This window comes from Corapipo altera, unplaced genomic scaffold (genome assembly GCF_003945725.1).
Source record: "Corapipo altera isolate COAL_440 unplaced genomic scaffold, ASM394572v1 0, whole genome shotgun sequence".
Classification (NCBI taxonomy): domain Eukaryota; kingdom Metazoa; phylum Chordata; class Aves; order Passeriformes; family Pipridae; genus Corapipo; species Corapipo altera.
In genome coordinates this window covers 20,107,475-20,134,767 of record NW_020884872.1, presented here as the reverse complement: position 1 = coordinate 20,134,767, position 27,293 = coordinate 20,107,475, and the positions used below count along the sequence as shown (strand labels likewise).

Here is a 27,293-nt window from a genome sequence, read left to right as displayed (position 1 = left end):
TTTATTAGGAGCATTTGATTGTAATAGTGAAATTAACACTATGATGTGAGTAGCTACAATAAACTGACTTGTATAGGAACCACCAAGGTGTTTGCTTCTTAACAGTCGGCTCCTTTGTCCATCTTTGTTCTTTGAATTTGTGCTCCTGCATTTTTAGATTTTTTATGTGTTTTTCTTGGGAAACCGGGAGGCTGTCACTTTCAGTATGATCTAAATTCTTAAACAAAAAGAGCATTCAAATTGTAAATTCAGAATCCTGAAAACATTTTTCATGAGAATATATCAGCGTAGATTTGAGCTTCGGTAGAAGGGGTTATCGCTGAACAGCTCTTGCTCTGACGACTAAGAGCAAGTAGGTGTGAGGGGAAGTGGCCTAATACCTAGGGACTTGTGTGGATGTAATCCCCACAGAAAGGCACTTTTAGTGCTAGTTGAGGACATGAAGATGAGAGCAGGCAGTGGGGACGCCACGCCCAAGTCAGGGTGGGTGGAGGTTTGGCCTTTCTGGGTATCTTCTGTGTGGCTCCTCAGCAGGCTAATGCAATTATTACATGGCAGAGAAGTGACTGTCTAGAACCATCCATTTAGAAATTACTTATGAGTGCAGGTACATGCATTTGGTGTGTAGTAACAGGAGTACCCTTGTGTGCTGTGTAGGTCATCTGTTTGCTCCTAGGGTTTGGAGGTGTATATTTAGGATTAAGAATCAGAAAGTCTCAGTTGCTAATTCAGTTCTGCAAGCCCCCAGTGCCTGGTCTCAGAGAGGTCACACTAATCTTTATCTCAATGTTTAAAATTAGGAGAACATCTGTTAACATCATAGGATGTTCTGTAGATGGTTTAATGGTTGTAGCAGTCTAAATTAGGTAAAGTACTGTCATGATGCCACTTAAATGGCTCTGAGCCACCAGTATGATGCAGCTGTGAAAAAGTCTAATGTGCTTCTGTGATGCATTAGATATAATATTTTTGTAGAGAGAAGGAGAAATGCTAATAGCAATTTCATGAAGCCTTCCTGAGATCTCATTTGGAATATTGTGTCCAATGCTCTTTCTTTGCAGTGAACAGAAAGATGGACTTAAATTGGAACAGGTGCAAAGACATATTACTAGACTGATCAGAATTAGGGAGTATTTATCTTTCAAAGAGCAAATTAGAAAGTTTTTATTGTTTAGCTTAGTCAAGTGAAGGTTGAGAATCACAGAATCACTGAATCTGCTGATTGGAAGAGACCCACAAGGATCATCAAGTCCAGCTCTTAGCCCTGCACAGGACCATCCCCAAGAATCACACCATGTGATTGGGAGCACTGCTTCTTGAACTCTTATCAGGCTTGGTCCTGTGACCACTTCCCTGGGGAGCCTGTTCCACTGCCTAAGCATCCTCTGGGGGAAGAACGTTTCTCTAATATCCAACCTAAACCTCCTCTCACACAACTTCAGGCCATTCCCTTGGGTCCTATCGCTGGTCACCACAGCGAAGAGATCAGTGCCCGCCCCTCCTCTTCCACTCACAAGGAAGTTGTAGACTGTGATGAGTAGACTGTTCAGCCTCCTCCAGGCTGAACACACCAAGTGACCTCAGCTGCTCCTCATACCCCTCATTCCCCTCAAGACCCTTCACCATCTTCCTTGTCCTCCTTTGGACACTCTTTAATAGATTAATATCTTTCTGTATATAGTGGTGCCCAAAACTGCACACAGCATTCAAGGTGAGGCTGCCCCAGTGAAGAGCAGAGCGGGACAATCCCCTCCTTTGACTGGCTGGCGATGCCCCCCAGGACAGGGTTGGCCCTCCTGGCTACCAGGGCACTGCTGACTCATATTCAACTTGCCATTGACCAGGACCCCTTGGTCCCTTTCCGTGGCACTGCTTTCCAGGATCTCACTCCCCAGTCTGTACAGACCTCCAGGGATGCCCCATCCCAGGTGCAGAATCCAGCACTTTCCCTTGTTGAACTTCATCTGGTTGGTGGTTGCCCAGTCCTGTAATTTGTCAAGGTCTCTCTGCAGGGCCTCCCTGCCTTCGAGGGAGTCAGCAGCTCCTTACAGTTTTGTGTCATCTGCAAACTTGCTTAGTATCCCTTAAAGTCCTTTGTCCAGGTCATTTTTGAAGATGTTGAAGAGCACAGGGCCTAAGATGGAGCCATGTGGAACCCCACTAGTGACAGGTCACCAGTCCGATGTTCCCCCATTCACTGTTACCCTCTGTGCTCGACCTGTGAGCCAATTGCTCACCCCCCACATGATGTGTTTATCCATCTGTGTGCTGGACATTTTGTCCGGAAGGATCCTGTGAGAGATGGCATCGAAAGCATTACTGAAATCCAAGAAGATTACATCATCTGGCTTCCCTTGATCAACTAGGGAGGTTACCTTGTCATAAAAGGAAATCAAATTTGATAAGCGGGACTTTCCTCTCATGAAACCATGCTGGCTATGACTGATGACTGTGTTGTGTTTCAGGTCATTGTTTCAATATATCCCAGAAAAATCTTTTCCATGCTTTTACCAGGCACTGAAGTGAGACTGACAGGCCTGTACTTTCCAGGTTCTCCTTCTTGCCCTTCTTGAAAATCAGGTAAATGTTTGCCAGGTTCCAGTCAACTGGGACCTTTCCAGATTCCCAAGACCACTCAAAAATCATCAAGAGAGGTTTTGAGATGAAATCAACCAGCTCTTTGAGGATTCTGGGATGAATCCCATCAGACCCCGTAGGGATCCAGCTGGAGCATCAGATCCCACACAATTTTCGGGTCTACTGGGAGTTGATCATTCTCGCAGTCATGGTCCTCCGTCTCAGGGCTCTGACAGGATGAAGTTATTCTTTGTAAATAAATTTATGAGTAAACGTCAGCAACCAAGACCTCTTTCAGCTGAAGTATATTCAATTTTTTTTGGTATTAGTATTATCAATTCGTCCTGAATGAACTTAGACAAGAAATTACAAGAACTTCCCCCACCATTTCTTCTGAACAGAGCAGTGGGGCAAAGAACCTGAACAGTTTTAAGCCCAAGTTTAGTAAGCTGCACAGGAGAATTCATTCTGGAATGACGATAGAAAGTTAAGTTATGAGACAAGTCTTTAGGTTTGAAGTATTGAGGTCTCCAAGGGATCGGAAGGGAGACTGAAACTGCTTGTTTTCATTGTATTTGTTTGGCACTAACAACATACTTCAGCATTTCCAGTGGTTGCTGGTGGATAAGAAGCATGTTTTTTCTTCTCTTCTTCCAAACCATTTTACTAACAACTTATTTTACTTGTTCCCTGTTCTAGCCCCCATCTTCTCACATTCGCCATGGAACCAATTACTAGATCTGGGATCAGGAATGAATGAGTCCCCCTCGGGAAATTAAACATAATATAGATATTTTTATCCCCTTTTTGTTGTGTGAAGCATGGCCCACTTCCTGTGATCATGTAGAAGTTGTTACTTAGCAATTATTAAAAACATATGCAACTATTGCAAAGACATAGAATATAGCCAGTGCCCTCAAGCTGTATTCTATAATTATAGCTTTTTCTATAGCTATTTTGCCTTTTGTAGGGTATTGAGAAGCTTTTTTGGGGTTTAGGGCACATGGAGCAGATATGCAACGGAAACTTCAGAACTGAACATTCATCGTGTGGTTGCCTGCAGTTGCACATCCTGGTCCTGAAAGGACCATCCTGTGTCTCTGAACTGTGCTGACGCACACACTGAATTGCCTGTTGGTGATCCAGAGGAGGTGTTGCATTATTTCTGCTGCTCAGACTTTGCTGTTTGATGCAGACAAGTTTCTTGGTCATGTTGTCTGGAGAATATGTGTATTTGTCACCTCCTGTACCCCAGAAGAATTGTTCTCAGTAAGTGACATCTTGCAGATGGGTTATCACTCTGGCATTTCTGTGAGAAAGTAGATTTGCTGGGAATTCAGCCAAGACCTCAGATTAAGGAGGGGGAACTACAGAAGGAAAATGAGATGTGAAATTCTTTCATAGGCTCTAACTTTGGTATTGAATTAAGTAACCAGAATGTGGGCAGGAAGTAGAGGATGGTAAAGAGCAGTGCTTCCATTAGTTTGTCTTGTTTTTGCAGAAAGCTGTGCAGCTTGAGAGGAGTGTAGTGTTTATAATACATTCATGACATGGCTGTTTCCTGGTAAGTGTGCCACAGGAGGAAGTGTTGTTCTTAAATTAGTAAATGAAAAAGCAGCTGATAAAGGATGGGGGCTACTGATTTCTAGATTTTGTTCAGGAAAGGATTCAAAGGGAAAAGTTTCTTTTCAGTGTTTCATTGGAGGGTCAGATTAAAAAGTAAATTATAATTTACTGAGCTTGATAGGCTCAGGCTATATTGTACCACCTAACACTCAGCTGTCTGTGAAAAGGGCTCTAGGCTTTAGGTGTCTATTGTCGTAATAAAAAAAAATATTCTCACAGAGGATGGCTATAATGTAAACCTGAATATTTGTAAAATACATTGTTAAGCAGCTGAGAATTCCTAAGAAAATAAACTAGTTAAATAAGATATTGTTCCTGCTTCCACCAGTAACTTGTGTGCTTTTATACATATTATACATATCATTATACATTATACATATTTTATACATATTATTTGAAAAGGAGACAAATAATTTTGAGAAGCTCATTAATGTTATAATTGAGGCCAGTTCAATGTCACTTTTGGTTTTTACCATAAAAAGATGGTAGCTCCCATTCAGGATGAATTCTGTTTCAAAAATTAATGGAGTTCAGAAGAGTGTATTTGCTGACTAAATGTAATAGCCAGTCTTTTGAAAATTTTGACCATAACATTTATATTATATTAGACTCTTAAAATGAATCTGATTTATAAATTACTTTGAGATCAAATATGTTAGGAAATACATTTTAATGGAAAGGGCTTATACTGTGGTAAATTTCTTTCCTGTTTAACACCTTATAGATCACCAGTCTGGGGGAAAAATGCACTGAAACCTTGTCTTTCATGAACAACTGTGTGACACCAACTGCACTGTTTATATTTAAACCATTGGATTATCTCTACTACTTTCTAGTAATGCCCTTCATGATGAGTTCCTGTAATTAATGGTTCCTGAAAGTACCGGCACCTCTTCTCCTCCCTCAGCTCTCTGAAACATGAAACTCAAGGATCAAAGAAATGTTAACTATATTGGCTTTAGGCTGTCTAAAGTATAATCCCAGCTCACTTGTTTGCTGGAAAGTTCTAGGACTTTTCCGTGTGAGCAAGTTAACTGGCATCAGCCAGACTATAACAGCTATAATGATGATCCTAAAATCCTCTTACTCTAGGAGAGATATTTTGAGGTGAGCTGGGCTTCTTTTGGATGAAGGTTGTTAGGCAAAAAAACTTTTTATTGCCAAACCCTCCCCCTCCAGACCCTTCCATGGAATATTTAAACTAGTTCAGTGTATGATTCTGTCATTATTAACTGGTAAATTTTCCATGCCAGGAAACCATTAGATGGTAGGAATCATTACTTTCTTTCTGTCTTGCAGGTTTTGGGAGGCACAGGCACATGTTAATGTGACCAGGTGGGGAAGGGGGCAATTCTTGTTTTATACGTGTGATTTGTGGGGGAAAATGATGGACCTTCAGTTGTAAATGATTTTCGTGACTTTTCTGGCAAGGACATATGTGTGGGTAAATGAAGTGTCTTTTTCATGTCACTGGTGATGGAAACTAGAATATAAACATTGCAGTGCAAGGGATGCCAGGAACCTGTGGGCAGGAAGAGAAAATAAACAAAGCAGAAAGTTTTTCTAAAGTGAGTGGAGGCAAATACTGACATTCTTTTTAAGAGTTTTTTTGTTGTTGTATTTTTTGGGGGGAGGGGTTGTATGTGTGTGGGTTCTGTGGGTTTTTGGGTTTTTGTGGTTTTTTTTTTAATTCAGGATCAATCTACTACTAATAGTTATGTTACTAATTTCTTGTTACTCTAAGTAGCAAATATGTGAATATACTGATTAATAGGAGACTCAGAATGCCAGCTTTTGAGAAATGCCTCTGATCACCTGTGATGATTGGCTTGTGTATGAGTTGCAGTCATTGCATGAGTTATGTCCTGAAGCCTAGTTCCAAGGGCATGATTCATATTGACAGTCCTCCTTCCTACATGGGATGTGACAACAGTGGATTTCGAGGGTCAGACCATGCTGGGGATGGGAGCCAGGATAGCTGAATCTGCTTCTGCCTTGGACACCAGCAAGGCAGTGTACAAAGTGGAAGAACAAGCAATTGTACAGAATTAAGTATATCCTTGTGACTGTTTGAAGCTCTTCAGAAGAAATAAGAATAAATAGCATCTTACATTATCCTGGTACATACCTTTCCATGTTGAGTACTTATCAGCAAGATCCAAGTATTTTGAACATTTTTATTTCCCTGTTGCATTTGGGATCAAATAAAGATAATTAGATTTCACCTGCAGCATTAAAATGTACTTAACACGGTGTGGCTCAGCAGAGGAATGAGTGATTTATTTGTAAGTACTGTGTTCATTAATAATACTGCATTTATACTTAACTTTTATGTCGACCACACAAAAAGGCTGTTGAAAGGTTGCATCCTTGTAGTGTACCTAAATATTCGTTATTTTAATATAAGAAGTATTTTATTGACCTTTTTCAGTTAAATCAGAGAGTTATTTTTTCTTTTTAGTTTCAATATTGCAAGAATCAAGATGTAATAGAAATTCCTCTCTAGCAGACAGCTTCTATCACGGAATCATTCATCTGTACTCATTAAGTAAATTATGCTGTTACTAAATGGACACAGTAGCAGCAATAAGTAGCAGCATAGGAGAGATCCAGGAGTGCAGCACAGACTGGTATCTATGCACCTGGAGAGCAGCTCTGTGGAAAGGGACATGGGTGCTCTGGTGGACAGTAAGCTCAATATGAGTGAACAGTGTGCTACTGTAGCAAGGAAAGCCAACAGGATGCTGGGCTGCATCAATAAGAGAATCACCAGCAGAGATAAAGAAGTCATTATTCCACTCTACTCAGTGCTTGCCAGACCGCACCTAAAATGGTGTGTTCAGCTTTGGTCCCTGTTATGCAAAAAAGATGTGCTGGAGAGGGTCCAGAGAAGGGTCACAAAGATGATCAAAGGACTGGGAAGCCTGTCATGTAAGGAAAGGCTGAGAGAACTGGGCTTGTTCAGCCTTGAGAAAAGAAGGCTATGGGGACACCTTATGACCATGTTCCGGTACTTGAAAGGTGTCTACGAAGATGATGGAGACTCCTTTTTTACAAGGAGTCCCATGGAAAAGATGAGGGGTGCAAGTTACTCCTGGGGAGATTCCAGTTGGACACAAGAGAAAACTTTTTCACGTTCAGAACAATCAGCAATTGGAATAACCTCCCCAGGGAAGTGGTGGATTGCCTTGCACTGGACACTTTACAGATTTGGCTGAAGAGGATGCTGGGCCATCTTACCTAGGTGGTGCTTTTGCCACGGAAGGTTGAACCAGATGATCCTTGGGGACCCTTTCAACCTGGTATTCTGTGATTCTATAAAATCATCTTAAATTCAACCTTAACCCTCTTAGCCCCCTCACACAAATGACAGGCGTGTTTGAGACAGGATAGGGAGATGTTTTTGTTTAGTTCATTCTTTTTGGGAGAAATAGGTGAAGGTATGCTATAATCTACTTTCTTCCAGCACAGTAAAAATAAGAACACTTATCCTTGGTAAACAGTGCCAAGAGAACTCTGTTCTTAATTAAAACCCATTCCTCCCTCCCCCACAGTACCTAATATACTTGACTGAATCAAGGACTGTTTTGTCTTCAGAAAGAACGGTTTGAAGAAGTGTAAGGAACACCTTGTTAACTGAAATGTAGATTGAGTTTAGATTGAGATTTAGACTCTAAGTAACTTTATTTGGATCCTTTGTAGAATGATAAAATGATTTTACTTTTTTTTTAATTTAAAAGGCTGAATGGTGTTAATCTACCATCAAAACTGAAGTAGCTACAGTTCAAAAAGCCTTCATTACAGCTGCATTGACATCTAATGTGTAGGTGTCTGTAGTGAGGGATTTAAGTGCCTGAAATTCTGTGTCTGCTCAGACAGCACTGCTGGTTTAGCTTCTCTTCTGCCCCAGTTCTTTTGGGATTCTGACATTAAGTGTTCCTGCTCATTAGCCCTTGTACAGATCTCTTTAACACCCATCCTTGGAAGTGAGTTCAGCACAAATGGCTATGGCATGCTAATCACAGACTGTGTAGGAAACAGGAAAAGATATGGAGTTGGTTGTTGAGAAGAAATCTGAAAACTGCCAGGGCAAGAGGCAAGCATGAGAAGTGAGTGGGAGAGTAAAGCAGTGGGAAAAACATTGGGAGGTGAAAAGCGGTGAGGAAGAGCTAACAGATCTGTAAAGGGTACAGAAAGCTGAGAGAAGATGTTGAGATTAAAAGGAAAGCTAGTATAGGAGAGCTGGAAGCTAATGGGAAATGGGATTCTGGTTACGGGAAAGGAGCAATATATTGTATAATGAAGTTGATGAGAATGAAGCAGTTGCTGAAAAGAGGCAGAGGGGCAGGACTGGGATCACAACTAGGAAACTGAGCCTGATGACAAAGACTGTGATGGGGGTGGTGGCACATGTCTACACAGGATTGGCAGTGATAGAGCTTGGATGAGAGAGTTTTGAGGGAGACTTAAGTGTCTGCATTGAACAAGGTGGAGCTTCTCCTTTTCAATAGTTACCGTTTTAAAAGAGCTGGAAGTTAAACCAAGCTCAGAAAGTTGCCTTGAGTAAAGTTGTTAAGAGTTGCAAAGAACAAGTGCTGCAAAGCTGGGATGGTGAAGAATTAAGATTTTCTAAAATATGTTAACTGGGCTCCCTTGGACATATGCATTATGATATAGTTTTAAATTATATGATTGCAGATTTGCATGGTCTTTTTAAGTGGAACAGAGGTGTATGAAGACTGCAGCAAAGTGGACAAGTCTTTGAAAACTTGCTTTTATTTGTTGTAGAAGACAGGAGCAGTGCACAACAAGCCAGGAAAGATGTACGTCACCTTAATAGGCAGCCAGATGAGTACAGCTTCCCCAGGAAATTAGTTTGAGGCTAAGTAGTCTGATAAATGAACTTTAGGAATCTGGTTGAACACTGAAGTTTGTAATGCTTCTGATTCAAAAATTTCAATCTTGTCTATGGGGATCATATAACCTACCTTGCAGGGGGCTGTAATGCAATCTGTTGTTATCCTGACAGCACCAGAGAGGAGCTCTGCCTGGAAACTGGCGTTTCTGTGCTCAGAGTGCTCTTCTGGAACAGCACAGAATGACCTGGGGCAGGTAGCATACAGAGCCGTGCTCTGACCACATGTAATGCAGTCAGTGTGTAGATTTCCAGTACTCTCTTCTAGCTGCTGTATTCACTGAATCAGGTCCTGTAAAAAAAAAAAAAAAAAAATCACGTCATCACCTAGTAAAAAGCCAGTCAGACTAGATTTGAACAAGGGGGCCCAATTAACTCCAAATCTTTAAAAAAAATTAAAACCAAAAAAGAACTTCTGAAGTGCTTACTTTAAAAATGTGTTAGTTTCCACCTCATTGGACACCTGTCCTATATTAAGATTTTAGGGTTGTTGAGAATGTTGATGTTTATATATAGCTTGATGACTTCTGTTTCTTTAAATGGCATGCTTTACATACATTTTCCCTGGGAAAATCTGGATGCACAATGTGCAAAGAAAACATAAAAACTAGGAAGCATGATTACAGTCAGTTTTTTTAATTTCCCTTGACTTCTGGTAATATCTTCTTTGAAAGATTGTACCTTGCTTAATTTTCCAATTATATATACTTGCATGATGGAAAAGATGAAAAATAATTTTCTTTTAATCTGATGTAATTACAGCTGTATTTTAGGGGAACTAATTCCATTTTATCTGATTATATTCTGACCATGGTCAAAAGTAAGGCTGCAATTACTATTTAAAGAGACTAGTTTCAGTGGTTGTGTCATATCAAATGCATTGCTTTTCTACTCTGTTATTGTTAGATGGAGTGCTCTAAATTAGATGGTCTAATTCTGGAAGATTTGAATACATGCAGGTGGACTTTTGTGTCAGCAAAGCCACACTTGTTTAATTGGAGCTCCATATGTCTGCAAAAATTGATTCCATATGGTCAAATAGCACATTTTGAAAATGTTTCTTTAATTCATACTACTGCCAGGAGAAAGTAGAATAACTTTATTTTTTAAGCTCCTACTTAACTAAGTGACAGTACACCTGTACATGAACCTTCTTTCGAGTTTTACAGTGTTAATTGAATATGTAGGATTTTCCTGTCACGTGTTAACATTTTTGGGGTAGCTTAAATCTGTGGCTGACAAAGGCTTAACTGTGTGCTGCCTGTTTGTACTCCTAAAAACAAGTGATGAAATATACTTAAATCATGCAATCCCACCTTCTACTGGGTTGAATTTACATTTCATTTAAGGTCGTGCTGAGTCTAAAAAAAATATATATAGAACTGGTCAAATAAAACCCAGTCTTTTTACATGGGAGAGAAAAGCTTTGAGTTTGCTTCTGGTTAAGCAAATTGATGGGGAATAATCCTGTTAGAAAAGCTGGATATCTGAATTTTTAAATTGGGGCCATAAAAGTTGATATAATCAAGAGATGAACTAATAAGAAGTTATGCAAATTAATTTTTTTCTTTGTTTTTTACTGTACACAGGTACCTAAGGATAAAACTGGCCTGAAGAGAAAATCTGGGGGAAACTGGGGAGCTTGACTGTTCTTGCACCTGAGTAAGTGAATGCTTAGCTGAAAATCAGCTTTACAAAGCGTTAGAACCATTAAATGTTCTTCAGCCTCTCCATACCTAATCTATAATTTTAGACAATACTTGGGCTTTTGAATTGATAGAGACTGGAAGAACTAGGACTAGCTACAGGGAGGGAATGTTGTATAGAGCCTCTAGTGCTTTGCAGTAGGTTTTCCTTTTATTCTTGCCCTTAAAGCCTCCATAAAGTGAAACACAGATTATAAGGAGGATTTCTTGGTATTTTGGTGGTTTGCCTTTTTAGTTTTTTATCTTCAGGCTAATTCCTGAGTTTTGTAAGGTTAAACTTGATCTTGCTGGTTTGTAATCAATAGTAAGGCACTGCGACTCAGCAGAACTGAAGTCCTAGGAATGGGCCAGGTTAAGTATGAGGTCATCAGAGGGTGAAGGCTGAGAGTGACCTTGTGGTAGTCTAATACAGTTGTCTTGCAAAGGGTGAATGCTCATTCCATGGTTTGTTTTTTTGAGACAGAAACTATTACCTTGGTTGAGTTTGCTCCCACTAAAATAGGACAGGGACAGCTTTTCTTCATCAGTTGGACATGGTACCTGGCAGACATTCCTAGAGATCAGTTCCAAACTCAGCTTACAAAATTTTCTGAAACGACAGAAAAAATATTTTCCAGTTATCCACCTAGCTTTCTTTCCTGGCAATCCAACGATTATTCTGTTTACAAAAAATAATTTTACATGTCAAAAAGGTACTTTGATGTATTACTTATTATTTAATGTATTTATTTAGTCATACATATTCATATATGACAAACATGTAATATTAATGAGTAGATAAATATTGTATGGCATGAAACTTCTTTCTACTGGTAGCGTATTTTTAAAAATGGACAAGTTAATTGAGTTTTCTGAAACAATCGCTAGAGCTGGAGCCTTTCTTCCTGCTGGCATTTATCACACTAAAAGAATTATCTTTGGTTTTGGAAGGCTTCAGTAAGTTGAATATCCTTACTGGTATCTGCATTAAATTTTTAAAAACAATACTTACCAGTCGAGAGTCTCTCAATTTAATCTGGTCTAAACTTGTTACCAATGCTGTTTATTCCACATGTGCTGTGGTTTAATAATATAATAATTATAATAATTATATTCTTGTACGGAATACGTGAACTTAGAAATTGATATGTCTACCTAAAAAATATATTTCATTTTGCTAGAGTATTTATTGTATTTATCTTTGCAGTAGAGTAGTACACAAAAAGGTCTCTCGCTGCTTTTGATATTAAAGAGAGTTAAATATACAACTTAAAAACATGCCAGGCTTTGTGAGCTATACATGCATAAGACTTCAAATTCATTTAGAAGTGCACCACAGCAGCATTTAGCATTATCATTCTTTGATTTGTAAATTAGGTACTGAATCACAAATAATACCTGAGACTCTATTATAAGTAAATGGGTTGCCTTCCCGTGCATTAGTAGTTCTCACTGAAATTCTAGTTCCTTGTCTTGCACTCATTTTGTATGGTTTTAGGAATTAGTCTCTGGAATAGGGAACTACTACGTGTAAGGTTTATTAAAGAAAAGAAGTTCAGTGTTCTTAAATAATAATGGCATATTTTGAAATCACAATTGGCTCAACAGCTTTGTTTTAAATCCAGCAGGACCTTTGAGAGAGGGGTTTGCCTCATTTCTTTTAACTTCTATACTAACATGCAGCAAATGTTTTCATTTATTTCCTGTGTTATCAGTCCTACTCTGCATATTTTAGTCTATTGCTTTTGACAGTGATGAAAGGCAGGTATTTTCTGACCTTTTGTTTTTTTTGGGTGCTTCATAAGCTCAGCTGTTCATTTTGGGAATATTTTCTCTTCTGGAATATTTTTCTTCTCTTTTGTTCCTGTTTCCTTGTTTGAAAGGCAGCGCTAGAAATTCCAGGTGCAATGGTAATGTTTCTGAAATTATAGTTTAGATTTTGTGCTTGCGTACATGGGACAGGAACTTGGCCATACAAAAGAAAGGCAGTCATCTGCTGGCTTTGAGGATCTGTAGTGACTTCTGCGTTGACAAAGATATCATGTCAGTGTTATGTTGCTTTTTACTTGAAAATTGTCCTTAATTGTTGTTTAATAAAGCAGAAGTCAAGAATTACTGAACTAAGAGATGGGGATAATCCAATTGAATTGTGTAGTCTGTTCCTTTATGAATGTAGGATTGATCTCTAATTTAGGTGTTTTATCCAGTTTATTTTTTGCCAGTTACTGTAGTTACTGCATCACCTACGGATTTTCTCATTCAGACTTGAAATTGAGTGCCTTGGGGCAAGATTTTCTCAGTTAAGCATGAAAATGAACTTGCCTTGGTTTTGAGAGCATCCTGTGCGTAGCAGTTCTTGTGCCTGGTGTTCTGGAAAGATCAACGGGTTTGTGCAAATCTGCATCTGGGTTTGAAGCAAGATAAACATATCTGTGCTGCAGCCCTCTGTGTGCTGCATTGTGCTCTTTTTCAGGGATTGGTAGGTATTAGTCCATCCTGAATTTAGAGGCTGAAGTGAAAACAACTGGTACTGTTGCTGGAGCCTGTTGCTACTGTAGGATGAAGCTCTTCAGCTTCTTTTAGCAGTTAATTGTAAATTGCAGTGTATGGTTTCTGACAGTTTTTAAAGATGTCATATGCTCTGCTGTTCATAGTCTGGAAATCTCTGGGGATTTAAAACTCTCTACAGTATCTCTCACAGAGATCAATTAAGTTTCTAATTAAAGCTGTATCAGCCTAGCATCTACTGAAATCTTAAAAGAGTTGATGTTAAAATAAATATAGTAGGTTTTTTAATCTCATGAAAAAAATTTTTTTGAGGATTATTGGGTGGTTTTTTTATATTTTTGAGAGGGTTTCTTTGTTATTCACAAAGTGGTGTTTGAGTAATGGAAAGCTTCAGAAGCTGAAATTTTTAATGAAAAGGAACCAAACAAATTTATTTAAACAATTTTATTTATTAAAATAGCTTATTCTCAGACAGCTAACAGAACTGTAGTTGCAACCCTCCCTCATGCTTTCTGCCTTTGAAAGACTACTTATTTTGATCAGAACTAAAATATTGATGAAATTATATCTCTCTGTTTTGCCTGACGTCAAGTGTCACACCCTTTCATTGATGTTTGGAAAGTTGTATATCACTACATTTGAAAGGTACCAAAGTCCTGTGGTTGGCCTCAGCATTAAAACACATAGACACTTCTGCTTTATGGGGCTGTAAACCAGATAATTCATCACTACTGACGATCTGGAGGTAGATGTGGGCTTTTAAAGAACAATATATTACAAATTCCTTTGGAGGGGGAGTGTTTGTTTTTAGGGATTCCTGGAGAGTGGAAGCCTATTACGGTGGTATTGTGCATGTAATAAATCATGTACTTTGCCTAGGTTGGGGTTTTTTCCTTTTTTTTTTTTTTAAAGGTCTAAGACCATTCAAACATTCTGTCATAATGAGAATAACAAGTAGTATCCTCTCTGCAAACACCTAAGAGAGGGGAAAACGTTTTTTTTATTTTCACAGTGTAATATTGTCACTATCTATATAAATAAATGATAGTGTGTCACACAATTCACATGAACAGCAGTGCAGCTGTATTGCTGTTGTCTGCCCAAATAACAAGAAGTGAGAAGGAAAGAGGGGGTGGCAAGGGGGATATGTATCGGAGATGGGCACTGCGGTGTGAATAAATTGACACTGTGGTTTTATGGGGGGGGACACTCATTACAGGAGGCTTCATCTGTTTGCTGCTTCCCATATTTAGAAAGCATCTTTAGTGATCCTTTTTGCAAACCAACTCATGCAGTAACTGGCAAAACAGAAGCAATTAGTGGTGTAATCTCAAAGGGAATCTCAAGCTTCACTCTAAGTGCAATGATTAAATCCACTAAAATGATAACCATTGCTGCCAAGAACTCCTGTAATTGGTCACTAATGTATTTTGTTGTAGCAGTCGATAACTACTGCATTTCATGCACGTAATTAGTAATGCATACACGTTTGGTCAGTAAAATTGAAAATCCTGATAACCGAGGGTTGAGGGGGTGGGAAGGAACATAGAGCTGCAGAACTGAAATACTGCTCTGTTGATAGTACCTAACTAGAACTGTGTGCTTCAACAAAACAAGTGTCCTACTGTGCTGGAATACAAATGGGCTGTCTGTGGCAGGATATAGCAAAGACATTTGGCAGAGAGGGATTTGAAAGCTTCTGGCATAATGTAATTGAATTGGCCATTTCTTTAAAGATACAGCAAATTGTTTGCTGCAGCATTCATCATCATAAGGAAGGTCAGACAGCTTGCCAAACATATGATATTCATAATAAAAAGTAAAACGGTGACGCTTATATTTAAACACAAATCATGTTATCATGTTTGTAAAAGCTGGGGAAACGAATGGAAATATTTTTGGTGGCGCTGAGGCGTTAGTAATCTAAGTAAGACTGTAATTCAAGAGGGGGAAAGCATATAGGAAAAGACCCACGGGGGAATTCAGCTACTGAGCAACATGGGATCACCCTGATTTGAGAGGGTATTAGGTATTTTGGTAGGATTATTGCTGCCTTTCTCTTCTGATTACTTAAGGGAATATTAGCTTGTATGATCCTATTTTTCCCTTTTAAGAAAACAAAGGGAAAAATAACAAAGAAGGACTTAAGTCTTCAAAAAGAGACAAAATTTGAACTGAAGCGTTGCTGGGGGTTTTTTGTTAGTCAGTTTTGCTGTGACAAAATAAGCTGATGCAACAACCTGTAGCATATCTGAAATGGGATATGAAATGCTCAGTATTGGTACTCTGGGAAACCCCTCTCGAGTCACATCCAGAACACTGAACGTAAATTGCATGGTGACGGGGGCTTTGGGCCATGCAGTGATGCCTCTGCAAATGAGTAGCTGTTAGCTTTTAGGTTCTAACACATTCAGGAGACTGGCATTTTGATTTCTTGCATCACTGCACCACTGATAGGGTTGGAAATGGGAATCAGAATAATTAGATTGGATATATAGATCCCGGCAAACCAGCCAAGAAGGAGGTTGGGCTGCTCTGAATTCTAAAATGTGCCAGTGCTTTTTTTATGAGAGTGCGAGGATGGAAGGAATAAACTAGAGTGCAGATGCTCACCATTTATATTCAAAGCATGTAATAAAATAATTGAATATATGCTTCCTCCTATTAAAGCCTGTTAAAATCAGTAATAAAGTACATTAGTGTTATATTAAAAAGGGAGCACAAATTTTCAGGTAATATATCTTAGTTGTATGCATGGTGTACAGATAAGCAGACTGGGAGATGGTCTTTTACATTATCCAGCGTATTCCTTGCTTATACAGGACTGTTCCTGTCAGTGCATTTTCTGTTATTTTGCCCAGCAGTAGCTTTGCAGTATTCCCTCTGGCAGTTTTTTTACAGACCAACAGTCGTTGCCCTCCAAAAAGCCTTTCCTGCTAGTCACTCAATATTTTCCATGTAAAAAACCTAACAAAAACAAAGCAGCAAAAAAACCCCTCACTTTCCACATACTCCTTCTTGAGTTTCTATAGCTGACAGAAAATGTGTTCCTTTTTCTGCTGTGCAGATTCCTCCTTTAGATATTTGTGAACTAATACCCCACTTTCTCTTTGCCCCACCTTACCATTTTTCACCTGTACAAAATCCATCTCTCAGTCTTTACTCAAATTGCAGTTTGTTACGTATTTACTGTTCATTTAACCAAGAGATTCAGGAGTCCAGTTCCTCTTAAATTTATAGAGAATATGTTTTTTGCTGTTAGCATGATTTCTGATACTTTTCTTTTGTAAATTCTACTCTATGGCTGGACTGCCCATAATATCTCCTACTTCATTTATGTCTCAGTGCACTATCTCCCCTCCTTCTCTACCTTCCCTATTACTGTTTTTTTTCATAACCAACTTGTTATATCTTGCATTTTCCCAGGTAATATCTCTGTTGCTTTCCATTTATATTTCTGTGTTTCCTTTTATTGCATTAAATCCAAGTCCCTCTTGTCTCTATAACTTCTAATCTGTCTAGTCAATGTTCAGCATCAGTCCAAACCAGCCTATTGGTTTGTGTGCACATCTGTGACGAGGAAGGCAGTGGATGCAGTATCTCCTGTGCTTTGAAGCCAGATGCTCTGGTAATACTGTGTGATAATTACACATGCTGAAGGACTTGCCTGCTTTTGCAGAAGCCTGTCCTGCTTGCTGTCCCTAAAATACTGACTGAATTTGTAAGCGAATACAGCAGTTAATGCAGTAGTCACTATACACTAATGCAAAAAGCTATGTTGAGCTGTTTCTGAACTAAATATCAGCATTTTTTCCCATTTCCCTACTTCAGATCTACAGGAGGTTTGCCCTACTCAGTTGTAAAGACAGTGATGAGGAATAGCAAAGTGATGTCTTCTTGTTTTGATCTGTGCAAGCCCATAACATCTAAAACTCCTTCACAAGTTGTCATTTGTGTATCTTGAAGGTGCATTGTGGCCATATTGTACAGCTTGCACATAGGTCTCCTGTTCAGTGTGATATGATGTTTTTATTTGCAATAGTAAAAAATGAAAACTGTATTTACTATCCATATGGAATGCATGATAAATAGCTAGTATGGAGGTGCAGTGTGGGGGAGCAGTACTCCTACCAGAAGCTGAAAGAATTTGGATTTATTAGGGAGATAGTTTGGGAGTTCTGCAGGAGCTAATCTTTCTGGTAGAAAACTGACAAAATCCAATGTGTTTTGTTAAAAGGAAATTGAAATTGTGAGTTGATCATCATCTAGTAATAAACATGTGAAGACTTATGATGTGGGAAGGCTCTTTTGTTTGGATGCTATGGAAATAAAAAGATGCATTGGAAATAAGATAAAGATAGAAGAATTCAAAGAGGAAAACGAGTTTGTTATTTTCCCAATATTCACAGATATTTTAAAGCTGGCAAAACTATTGAAGTTGAGACGAGGAATTGTCCATTAGCTGAAATTTTTACATCCTGCTCAGATGAATTTCTAGAATACAGACTTCTTTCATTGTTTCAAAGTTATGTTTAATGCAAGAATTGCATGTTTGAGTTTCAAAATTTGTATTATTGAGGACACTCAGGTAACTGTGTGTTTCTTGTTGGATTCATGCTTATTAAGGCCTTCAGTTAAGGTTCAGGCGTTCATACACTCAGATTATTTAGTTCAGATGATGGTCGTAGGTTTCTGGAGGACAGTTGCAACACAGTAGTTGCTGTGGAAGAAACTGAAGTAGTACAGTAATTTGTTCTGCTCCAAAGGTTAGCTCTTAAAATGAACACAGCTCACTTAAGAACCCAGTAAGGATTGACTGGTGTTGAGAGTTTATTTGAATGCTTGGAGTTTGGAAAAGAAGTGTTATTTTGGTTTTTAATCAATTTTTCCTTGACCTTTATCTGCAGCAAAATTGGCTGGGAGTATCACAACAGGTCTAAATGCAACATTTTATTTATGGCATTAATTTTATAGAAGAGCAAATGAAGTTTGGAGAAAAGAAGAAATGAACAACTCCTTAGCTTTTTTAGATTAATAACTTGCTGAATGTGAATGAGTGCAAATGCCAGTGACTTGAACAAAGGGGTCAAAATAAATACCTTGAGCAGGTTCCACAATGTCTGTCTAAGAGGACTGCAACATTTGATCCCCAATATTTTGACTACTACCATTCAGACAACAGTATAGCAGTGTATTACACAGGTAACATTTTCTGTACCTTTTAGGATGTTAACTGCCATTAAATATTTCCTGTTCCAATGCATAAATAACCCTCTGTGATATGAATTCTGGGTAATGGAAACACCTTACATATTGCAGCACCATAGTATAGCATTTGTTTTATTTAGGAGACCTGCAGATTTATTTAATCCTCTATTATAAGTTATTAAAATCATACGATACAAACGTCAGGACTTGCCACATAGCTAATTGTGCTGTAACTCAGAACAGCTGAGCTGTTTCTTCCTTGTGAGGAAGACTTTTCTATGCTCATTGTTGTCTTATTCTTGGTTATTGAAACCAAGTTTATGTCCCTTTACAATAATCTTCAGAACTAATTAGGTTCAGTGAATATCTTTTCACTGCCAGTGCACATTATATGGGATGATTTCTTTTGCTGTGTAACTAATGAACTCAGCTTGTTATTCTGTGTTGACTTTGCTTTTGAAGGCCATCTGAAAAATAGGTAAAAGAATATTCAAACTATTTTCATTTTTCTGATCTCTCTGGCCAACACTTAGAAACATGGTGAGTGGCTGCCTCTTTGTGAGAGACTATACAATCCAGGAAAGTTTTGGGTTCTTCCTGAGCTGGTGGTGAAGTTACATTTACACAGAAACTTAGCTGTAAAGAATTAGTTATTTTAAAAAATAAACATTGTGGCTGTGTAGGACTCAGTTTTACCAAAGGATGTGGAAAATATTTTTGTAATTTTGAAAATAAAACCCCATTGTTTTTATATGTTCTTAGAGGAATGTTTTTTTGAAACTTGCTTTGTTACTGTAGCAAGTTTTTTAGATTTTCAAAGCATTAGTCCTTAAATGAATAATACCCTTCTGCCACCCATGTATTGTTTGGGAAAATTAGGCTTGTTTAGGAAATGATAAGTGACAGCACTGATATCTTAGCTCCTTATCTTGGGAAGTGCTCCCCTTATTTTCCTTTTCCGTACCCCTCTCCAGGAACAAAAGCAATACAAAAATGCAGATGTTGAAAGGCACGAAATTGTACTTAAAATATTTTCCTTTTCTCTTGGAACAATGGTTGCTGACAGCAGAAAGCTTGCTTGCTTGTTAAAATTAGATTTGAATCATCAGTGTAATAGCAGTAGGAAATTGTAGGATGGAAAGGTGCCAGGAAGCCTATCTATATCTGCCTTTTCAGAACATGTAAGGTGGGCCCTGAATGACTTTAGCTGTCTCCTCAGTTGAGTGAGCTTGTGCTATATAACAAGCACTAGTTAAGCATCTTTAAAACAAAATATTTTGCCCTTGGGCAGGGGCCATTGAGGTGACATCCCAAGAACAGACAGAGGCACAGCTATGCAAGACAACTGTTACAACTTAGGCTTCCAAAGACTGTTTTTCTTATTTGTTCCTTGCATCATATTTAATTGGGCCCACTCTCATTACCTCTCACCATTTTCCTGGACTGGGATTAAAAAAAAAAAGTCTGTGTTTTGGGGCTTGGTTTATTGGATTTTATGATTGTAAAAACACTGGGAAGTTTTCATAAGCTAGCTGTGAATAAATCAGAGGATGATGCTTGCTCTGAAGCTGCATCATTCTGGTTTTCCTCAGCTGTTTTAAGGCAGTCTAGTGCCTTAAAACAGTGCCCAGTTGCTTCCTTTATGTAGTCATTATCTGTTGGCTTTGCAGTAACCCAAGCTATGGAAGTGACCCAAGCAGTGACCTCTCTATGCACCTTAAAACCATTCACAGAAATGGTTGTAATTCTGCTGATGCAAAATGCAGCTGCCCATTTAAATCTCTTTTTTCTTACAGGGGTCTGGTTATGTCTCTGCTGTGTACCAGCTTCTGTTTAATTTCTAGTGAGGTTTTTGCACTATTTCCATAAGCAGCTTAGTTCCTAATTACTTCAGGGAGTGCTTTGCCTGATATAATGGTAATTGATATCAGCTGAAGTGCTAAAGCTACCAGTCCTCTAATTTAAATTAGTGCCAGTCGGACGTGGGAGAGCCGAAAGCAGGATTGTGCATGGGAGAGGACTCTCCTTCTGAAAATTGTTTAGTTTGCTCTCATAACAGAGGAGGAATTTTCTGACCTTCGGGTCATGTGGTTATTCTTGTCCTGGGTGGCAAAGTAAAATCAAAGTGGTTGTGAAGGGACGATCAAGGAGGAATTTTAGTTTAAGTGTTTAATGGTATTTAGTACATTACTATTCTCTTCATCAGTGCTATGAATGCAATCAGACATATTTTAAAATAAATCTACATAAAAAAACTGGGTTATAATAATGCAGCATTGGTTTATATCTTTTTATATAATTTGTTTACATCTATTCCGTTTAACACTCTCTCTATTGTATGTATGTATGTATCCATCTATCTGTGTATATCTGGAGTTTATATATGTAATGTTTATTTTATGGAGAAATAAGCAGTTCTACAGCTGGACTGTATTGTTTATAGATATTATTTAACTGTTGGCAAATATTTGGAAGGCATGGGACCACCATAGTTCCGTGAGACTGCTGTAGCAAATTTGATGGTACCTAAGAGAACATTGAAAACATTGCCTGAGCATGAGTGGCCATCCTGACTTGACCTGCTTGTGTTTTCATCTTTTAGACCACAATTCCTCCTCCTGCACATGTACCAGCTGGAAGAACAGTGGGTTATGTGAAAGATTTTGCTGGAAGTTGCTGGTGTATCTGTGATTGAAAAAGTGGATAGGGTTTGATCTGCTTTTTTCCCCAAGAGTCCTTATAGGCCTGGTGGAATGATGTACTGTCAGGTAGACTTCAGGTCACTCAGATGATGGTGGTTTGTACTTGTTCTTTTCTGTATATTGACTCAATTATTTATATCTTTGGTGATTAATTTAATTGCTTGTCCTGTATCATATTTGTAGACAGTTATTTGCCACATTTCTCAAGACAGGGACAGGAACCTTCCCCTAAGTAGCCCAGATACTTGTGTTATATAGATCCTTCTTGTAAGCGTTCTTCCTATTTGTCTTGTAGGTGTCTATAAAAGTATGTAAATCTAACCTAGAATATTAAGGGGTTTATGGCCTTAATACTTACATTTTAGTTCAGTGCAGTGCACTGTGATATTGCATGTACTCTTAATCATACTGTTAGCCAGTATCATCTTTAAACATATTCCATGTCCCTTAGGTCTCTACCTACCATCTGTTACTTTATCCCATTAGATTTCCACCAGATTTCCCATTTTTTCTCCAGCATACTGTGCTGAAAAAAACCCTCCTTATAGTTTCCCTCATTGATGTCCCAGTTTAGTCTTTATTACACAGCTAATCAGATTATGGTGACTTTTTCTATTTTTCACCTCCCTGCACTTTCCAGTATGACCAAAAGCCATGCACTGGGGTACAATACTCTTCATTTCTGCACACAGGTATTTTACATGAGTGTACAAGATTCTTCTAAGCACTGTTTTGTGTTCCATTGCATGGCGGGTATGAAGACTTATGTGGAGCCCAATTCTTCGCAATTTCATCAGCCTCTCAGCTTCCACTTCCTCCTGTGGACCAAGGGAATCCAACTCTTCACCGCTGACCCCAGCCGATTCAAAAGCAGTGGCTCCAAAGGACCTGTCCTGCCCTCCTTCCCCTTCTGCTTGACCTGTGCTTCTGCTCCCAGGGTACTGGCAGCTCTGTTGTCGTGTTGAAAAATGTGAGGGGAGCGTCCAGTTAGCTCAGTAGTCTGATCCAGCCTCTGTCCCTGACACATGGCAACAGTAGGCTCTTAAATAAGCTTAGGCTGGCTGTTAATACACAGGGCTGAGTCACTGCTGAAATGCTTTACTTTGCTGTGCACCTTTTTAAAGCCGACCATTGCTAGATCTGATCTGCCTAGGATGGCTGTAAATTGCTGTCCCAGGCCATTGAATGATGAGCAACTCAGCTGTTTGTATGGAGAGCTGAGGGTGGCATCTGTGGAGAAGTACCTCCGTGGGGGTCTGCAGCCACCCTGCCTCTCCTCCAGCATCACTACCCAAACAAAAACCTAGGAAAATACTCTACAGGCAGAAGAAGCAGCTTTCTGTTTTGTTTAAAATCTGCGATATATAAAGTATTCTGGGAAGATGTATGAGAATTACTTACAAAATGGTGACAATTCCAAACATCTGAGAGACCATGTTTACTGATAACTAACATTAACCGACATTCCTGCATGAGAGACCATTGTTTTATAGGGTGGGAAGGGCTTCATCCATTCACTGCTCATTTTTTTTACTGCTGGACAAAAGCTTGCCTTATGAAATAGCATGTTTTCATGGCTAATGAGCTCGGCCAGCCCTTGGTTTCTGTCCATGTACTACAGGAAACAAACCATATGGAATATTACTGTGGAATATTTAGGTTCATTTATAAATACAAAGATTCATGTGTACAAATTGGCTTCAGTCTTAATTGATTTAGAATACTTGATTAGACAACACAGCTGAGCCAACGTAACTCTTGCTGCTGCTGTGAGAGGTGGTTCAGCCCTCGCTTTTGTCTTCCTGTCCCTTCTAGCCATATGGTGCTTGTCTGACTCTTCAGTCCACTGCTGAACTCCTTGCTTCCTGGAAGAGATCAAGCCACTTTATCTAGTTTGTTTGATGGTATGAAAATGACGTTTCAGCTTGAGGGTCACAGGTCTAGTGAGAAAACCTCCAGTACCAAGAGGCATGAGCTAGATCAGCATGGGTTCATTTCTCCTTACTATCTTGATCAAGAAAATGAGTAGTCTGGTTTTACATATATCTTCTGTGATATATTTTTAGATGTTACCACCTGCAAATGATATAATAGTCTTATGGCAAAAAAAAAGGCATTTCTAGGACAGATGGCATGATTAATAGAGCTGTGGTTTTACATACTTTGAATTTTAGTGGAGTGAGGAGACTTTCTACTCTTAAACTTATGCTATCCTGCATTTCAAAATAAAAGATACTAAAAAATGCCTTGGTGCATGTATACTTGGCAGAAAAACAAGAGTTGTTACTTTACCCAGTAAAAATAAATGACCACAGAACAAAAGTGTTCTTCACTAGCTAATCATGTAGAACAGAGCTATGTTTCAGTAGTTTTGGCAGCTGATGAGGGCATCACATGTCTGAAGTACTGGTGCTCTACTTCTGTTTATTCCTGTCTTACTGAGGTTCTACAAAGCTGGCCAGAGTCACCTCTGGTGTCATGCAGTAATTCTGGGAAACAGTTACAGAGTTTGCAGCATTAGGAATGATGTGTTTGGTACCATTTTGATTTAACAGCCTTAGCGAGCATGTGTGAAAGTGGAAGCGCAAAGGTTGCAGGGGCAAGCTTAATTTTTGTGCTCAAGAGCTGGAGCAGGTACTGATTGGGGCAAGAAATATCTTGTACTGTTGCCTGATTTCAACTGCTGCTGTTTGCCCAGCATGGGAGCAGCAGTGGGTGGTGGTGGGAGCTGCCTATGGTCGGGGGAGGCAGGTGACAGGAAGGGAGAGCTCAGAGCAAAATTGTGCTTCTGGCTGGAAAAAGCAACGGAGAGATGATGCCTTAGATTTCGACAGCTCAGGTATGCTTTTCTCATATTTAGGTTTTCTATGGTCTTAATAGCATTTTCATTTGTGTGTCACCTTTTTGGCTGTTCTTTTTCTGTAGAGAAAGGAAACTTCGTAGGTGTAGTGCTAAAAACACATGGTATTGACAGCAGTCCTAGTTTTGGGATTCCTGACCATTGGCACTCCGTGACAAAATTGCTTAAAGCTGACCTAAATGAATACCTTAGGTAACAGGATTGTACTGCTATCTCTTGCGGACCAGCCACTGAAAAAGGTGTCTGAGTTGGATGTAATGAATTAAACGTGCCAGCAGAACCAAGCCAGGCAGGTCTACCAGACCCTCTGTGGGTTGAACTGAGCTGGAGGCATGGGGACTTTGATGGCTTCAGGAAATCACCTTCTGTTTGTGCAGCCTCTGTCCGCGTGGAGAAGGAGCTCAGTGCAGCACTCTCCTGCCGGCCAAACAGAAGCTATCAGAAGTGGCCAAATGGGAGCATGTGTCCTCCACTTACTGAACTTCCTGTGGGCCTGGCTGGGTGAGCTGGCAGGGCAGCCTGCCCACTGGGGTCTGGCTGGAGCCTGACTTTGTGTTGAAGCAAAGAGCCAGGGCAGCATGCACAGGGTAGTGGGGGACTTCAGCAAATGGGTTTTAGTAGTCTCTGTTGACAAAAGCTGAGTGGGAATTTTTTTTTCTCCAGAGGCTTTGAGCATAGCTAAGTCTGAACACGTTTTGCTGAGACTGAAAAGGTATCTCTCTGTGCCCAGGACTTCTTGCTGCCCAGTTTCGAAACACTGCTACAAAATAGGGAGGTTTACAAAACTGACAAGAAAGTGGATTATAATAGAAGACAGAGGTAAATCTAAGTGCCATGACTTCTTGCTTTACATCTAAGGACAGACTTTTCTATTCTCAAGCTATTACCAATCTCGAATATCCAGATTTGTATACTGTACAGTGTCGGGGTCCTCAGTGGTTTTAACAGTCTGGTCTCTTAAAAAATTATTTCAGAGAGGTTACTTACATGTAAGAGAAGTTACTTACAGCCATGTTGCCTATGAAAACTGCATCAGGTATGTGTGGGCATACAGGTACATGTGTACCTGTGCCGAACACAATTAAAATCACTGTCTGCCCATTCAGAGCACAAGGTTTGGAGGCATTTTCCGCACAGGGCAGTATCTTGGACACACAGGTTCTGCAAAAGCATTTTCTCACAGTGGCAGTTTATTCTTGGAAACACAAAACCTTGAGGAAGCAGCGTTATGTCACATGTCCGTGAGGTTTTGCACAGATGAAGGGTAGCGCTGCCCAGGAATATGGATGTTCACATGGAGGCCTCCCCATCCGTCCCTCCCTCCCTTCCTCCCCCGGCCCCATCTGCGCTGCCTGCCCCAGCTCACAGCAGAGATGGCTGTGGTTGTACCTGTTTGTGGGTGATGGGTTGTTTTTCCCCTCCGATCGCTGCAGGCACGGAAGAGAACAGCAGCTTATCAAGCACTTCAATCTAGTTTGCTGAATGTAACAGCTTATGAGAAAATGGCTGCCTTGTTTTCCAGCCGTGTCCCAGGGATGGCCACGCAGGAGAAAATGAGGATCCGAGCATGAGAAATCTCTTAGCAGTTTCCCAGGCCATTTAACATTTATAAATACACTGTGAAGGATCCTTTTTCTTTCCAGGTAGCTGCCTCGCTTCAGTCCTTACAGGTTTACCATTCAGCAAGGTGGGAGGAGGGGTGGAAGGGAGACATTCCAAACCCTCACCAGTGCTCCGAGGGAACCCTTCCCAGATAGGGGTGCTCCCTGTATACGTACATAAATGCACGTATATGCAAGGTGAGACTTTAAGCTTGAAATTTGTCTTCCAAGGTGTTGTAATCCCTTACTTTTTAGCGATTATAATAATGAAGTCTTGTTTTCTTAAGTATTTAGTGCTTCTAAAAATGGCTTTATTAATTTTCTCACCATTCGAGCGACATAGCATTGCATTATAAGCAGACATTATGTGATGTGAAATAGAAATGCATACAACTCTTAACATTGAAGGATGTCTAGGCTGAGAAGGTTTTAATCTTAATAGAGAAATGATCTGCACAAAGCAATTCCCCCTGAATAACCCACTACAAAATTCTCTGCTGTTCAAATGCATTATCCCATCATTAAGCGGGATAATAACAATTTTTATCAAATTGTTCTAGCTTTTTGCAGCAGTTTGTTTCCTTCTCTTCTTCAAATGATCTCGATGTTTTAATGAATTCATTCTCTCAGAATCCTGTTGGAAAAGGCAGAAGTGGCATAAGGAATTATAAATTCTTAAGGGAGCAAGAAAGTCACCTACTTGGAATATTCTGGAGAGTCTTTTAAAAGGACTTCTAACTCCTTTGGCATTTGGGCCTTTAACATAAACTACTGTCTCATAAACTAGTAGATTTAGCTGTGGTGGTTTAAGATGTGACAGTTATCTGTTGTATTCATCTGCTGGGCTTAATCCGTCATCAACTGCTCAAGCAAATGCAGTCTAGCCTGTGTGCACCTGTGGAAGCAATGGCTCTGGGATCATTCTGCCTGGTAGGTCCTGCCTGGGGACTCTTCGGGCTGAAACTACCAGAGCTCTTAACAGGCAGGCTCTTAACCATCTGCATATGTTTATGGTAATAAGGGAGAGAAAAAAAGAGTAGGAAAAATCCCAACCAAACAAAAATCCCAGTCAGAGCCAGGCATATTGCGTTTAACTGTGGGCTTTCCTACCAGCTTCCAAGCAGTGTTCCAAAAGCATTGTTTTCAGGTAACTACTAGCAAATATCAGTATGATACTGATGTACATAGGTTTCTTGTAGGCCCTTGAATAGGTTTTTCCTGTTGTTTCCTGTCATCCCTTTAACACAGTAGTGCAATAAGCCTTTTCTGCAAGACCGATGTTGCTTTTGAGCATAATCACAATTTACGTAGTCCAAGTCAGAATTAAAGGCAAAAGGTAGTGTACTTGCTGCATTTTGTAATGAAGAACTGGAGAGAGAGAGACGTTTTCATAGAATCATAGAATGTTAAGGGGTTGGAATGGACTTTAAAGATCATCTGGTCCTAACCCACGCCCCCTGCTATGGTCAGGGACACCTCCTGCTAGACCAGATTCCTCGAGGCCTTATCTAACCTGGCTTTGAACACTGCCAGGGTTGGGGCACCTTTTTTCTTGGTTGAACATAGCACCATGAGACCTGTGCTAGAACACCTCTGTTTCTGTGAAGACTG

General features: G+C 39.6%; 1 protein-coding gene across 2 annotated transcripts in view; it reads left to right on the top strand.

Moving 5' to 3' along the window:
- TBL1X (transducin beta like 1 X-linked) overlaps positions 1-27,293 on the top strand; it is a 196,237-nt gene that overhangs the window by 48,414 nt on the left and 120,530 nt on the right. The window contains exon 2 of one of the 2 annotated variants that reach the window (XM_027639204.1): positions 10,708-10,780. The exons of the other annotated variant lie outside the window; for it this stretch is intronic. The gene's annotated coding sequence lies outside the window, so the exon portion shown is untranslated. The remainder of the gene's footprint in view (positions 1-10,707; positions 10,781-27,293) is intronic. 2 annotated transcript variants of the gene reach the window in all.